The following is a 3,800-nucleotide window of genomic DNA, read 5'->3' on the forward strand; positions in this document are numbered from 1 at the left end:
CACATCAGTAGTTACAAAAGTCTAGATGGGCTTGTCAACATTCAGGGTGTAAGGGAAACTTTTTTTCCCACTAAAATGTTGCCAATGCGCAACAGTGTAATTCGGAGCTTTTTTGTTTCTTCTACAGAAACCTACTGAAAGAGCTGAAGGGTTTCCTTCGATTGTAACAGGCATTGTACTGAAGATTTTTCAGGCTTCCTTTATTTAGGAGCATACTGAAGGAAATGTATTGAAAGTTCCTAAATTTAGAAAATCCTATTCTTAATAAAATTTCCTCCTTTTTCATCAATGTCATTCCTCCAAATTTTATCAGGGAAAGGGAAAACATTAGTTATAGTGAAACGTGGAAAAGATGAACAGACTCCAGTCTGAACAGTTTGTAAATGCAAAGACCTAGAAAGAAAATAAGAGAGAAAAACTTAGAAGGTGTGAATTCCCGAAGCTATCCCTCTTTCTTTGACTGGGAAGAGTATAGTACTTTCCGAAGAAACTGGTATAGTCACCCTCTCTGGAGGTATTCAAGGAGCGTGTGGATGTTGCATTGTGGGATGTGGCTTGATGGGCATGGTGCTGTGTGGTGTGGGTGGGTTGTTTTGGTGTGGGTTGTGGTGTATTTTGTGGTTTGTGGGTGGTTTTGGTTTGGTTGGTTTTTTTTATGGTTGGACTTGATGATCTTACAGGTCTTTTCCAACCTTAGTGATTCTGTGATTGAAAATAAAAACCCAAGTTAATTGAAAGACTATTAACAGAACAATCTGTATTATTTACCAAACAAAAATCCCAAAGCAATATACCTTTAATATAAGTTCCAAAATAAAAATTTGGAATTGGAATCCAGAATGCCAAATCCATGACTTCTGAACATATCATTTGAAAGAGCCTTTCAGAAAGTCTGTTATAACTCTTACTAGCTACAGAATGCCTTTAGTGTACACTCTATATTATCAGCACCACCTAGAGTGCATCACTAGAAACAACTCGAAAAACATAAAGTTAATATTATTTACAAAGTGTGATTGGATTTCAAAGGAACATTTTCCAGACTTGCTTTCTTTCAAAGACTTCCATATCAAATATAAGTGGCTGATACAATAGAAGAGAGGCAGGGAAAGGCAATATTTTTATTATTGCACCTACAAGAGGTGGAAAAAAGATACCACAAGACATTTCAGATTCAACTGAACCCTGTAAGGCAGTGTCTGTTGCTTCTGGCTTGATCATCATCAAGTTCCTCAATCAGAATGCAGTTAGTGATAATGATGAGGATGAGGATGATGAAGGTTTTCGAAGCAGAACAGAATCCTGTTCATGCTCCTAAATCTGCTTTGACTCTCCAAAGAAACAGAGACAGTTTGTTGTTTTTTCAGTAAACTGTTTAGTCATGTTTGAAGGCAGAAGTGAGCAAATCAAATGGATAAGATGTTATAGATATTGTATGTTTACGAAGTAATCTTTCATATTTTTATTTCTTTATTCTGTTTACAGCCTGCTTGTATCAGACACCTACTTATTTAAAGCCAGTTCCTGTATGTAGTCATAATAGCAACAGAGGATGGTAGGAAACTTATACTATGGGATGCACACTTGATTTTCCATTGCTTTCCATCTAGGAAAAAAAGCTTTCTATCTTGATTTATTTAGACTTATTTTCTTATGGTATAACTGAATATGACCTAGTTTACCATTACACTATTCCAGTTTGATACTGTAAAAATTAAATGCAAAATATACTAGTATATGCCTGGAACGACTCAGTAGTGAAATGGGCCCTTAATCTGGAGATGACGTTCTTCTCCATGATTTGTGACTGTACCAGTTAATTTGTAAATTCAGTTAGTGTTCAGAAATACTCAAACAGACTTACTTTGCAAACCCACAGAAATCCATAGGAGCACTGTACTTGTCTACGGTTCTGATAAACAGACAGCTGGTACTGATATCACACTTCTGAAGCTGCTTATTTTCATTTTTTAAACAAACCAGTTGTTACTATGGCTGCATAAAGATCTTATTACAGCCTATTTTAAAGAATAAACAAAGTAAGGATATAGGCTTAACAAAACAGAGCATTTTCTTGCATTGTAAATGCATATGCAAAAATTTAACTGTTAACAAGTACTGATTATTCATTTCAGGCAAAGCAGCGCAAGGAGACTGGAAACAGGGCTTCCTGCTCCACTGATTGAGAAGCATGTACTGAAAAAGCACAACTTCAGATCTTTATTGATCTTCAGATCTTTATTGCATCTTAATTTTAAGTCTGAGAAGACACTCACATTGAATGAGATGAGCACAGCAAAGGACCTGTCTTTTCTCAGAAGACAGCTCTCTCCTGCTCTAATGGCACAGAACTCATTAGTACCACTGATGATCTTTATTCCTCTCACTCCCATCTTCCCCGTCCAGTACCAGTTACCTTCCTGTTACATCTGGGGTCCACCTACTTCTGCTGTGGGAAAGCTGCTTTTCTATAGGTCAGGATGAGTTAAATGCTTTGCCTCTGGCCCACATCCTCATTTATGTTCTGACCTAAAAATACATCTAACATCACTCAAACTGACCTGTATGCTTATATTTCCCTTCAACATTATTTCCAGGCTAAACCTTATAAGCTTACATACTGTAAAGTAAGAGTGTTATTGACTATTACTAGTCAATAATTTTAAAACTGTAATATAATTTTTATGTTTGTATGTTTTATATAAGTGAAATACTTCATAAAGTGAATAAGTATCATATTACAATTAATTATTGTATTGCACATTGATAAGATTTATTTTATTGAAATTCTTCATCTGAAGAGAAAGGACCAAAACGAAAGTATTTTGCATCTTTTAGTCCTGACAGCAATTCTACTCTTACCCACTACCACAATATCACAGTAAAGTATATTTTCTCAATATACTGCTGACACCACATGCCAAGTAATATTTCCACTGTATTGCATAAAATACTTCTTTATTACTATTGCACTATGAAGAAACTAACGTGAAATTATTACATCAGTGGGGAGAATTGGACCTGTGTCCTTTCTCACACAAAAAGGTTGTGGTGCTTTCAGCCCAAACTGAGAACTGCTAGTGACGTCATAGAAAAAGGGAAAAGACTATGGCATTCATCAAGGAATGGCTGCACAGAAGTATCCCAAAGATGTTACAAATTGCAGTAAATTACCTATTACCGTTACAAGAAAAGAAATGCACTTGCCATAATATGAAAACGCAGCAAACATTCTGCATGTTAATTAGTAATTCAAAACAAAATATGTCTTAACTATATAAATCCAGATTGTGTATTTTTTAAATAAAGAATACATATATTTAGAGCTATGACTACTGAGAAAGATGAAAAATAAATTATGCAAATGCCTCAAACACATATAAACCTGGTTTTGCTTCAGGGCACCAACACAAGCTGAAAAATTTTTCCTTGAGCTGAGTTATTCCCAATTTTATTGTTTCAAGATATTCTGTACATTTCTTGGAAGCATGTGAAGCTGGAACCTGTCTGAAGAAGGACAGAGATCTGTCTGGACCTTGGGTTTGCTCTTGAATGTGTCATTTTAATTCTATGACATCATAACAGTACGTTTTTATGTCCCTATATAAATCCTTGACTGTAGCATCTCCAGATCATGTGACAGGTGAAAAGGGACTGTTTGATTTGAAGGCTGAACACAGAGGTTGAATAGGATTTTTAAATTTTCTTGAAGCACAGGCTGTTGTCCTTCTTCTGAATTAAAGCAACTAGACTGAGAAGAAGCAAATCAGCTGGACAAACAGGATTTTTAATACCTCAAG

Source organism: Gavia stellata, chromosome 4, assembly GCF_030936135.1.
Source record: "Gavia stellata isolate bGavSte3 chromosome 4, bGavSte3.hap2, whole genome shotgun sequence".
Taxonomy (NCBI): Eukaryota; Metazoa; Chordata; class Aves; order Gaviiformes; family Gaviidae; genus Gavia; species Gavia stellata.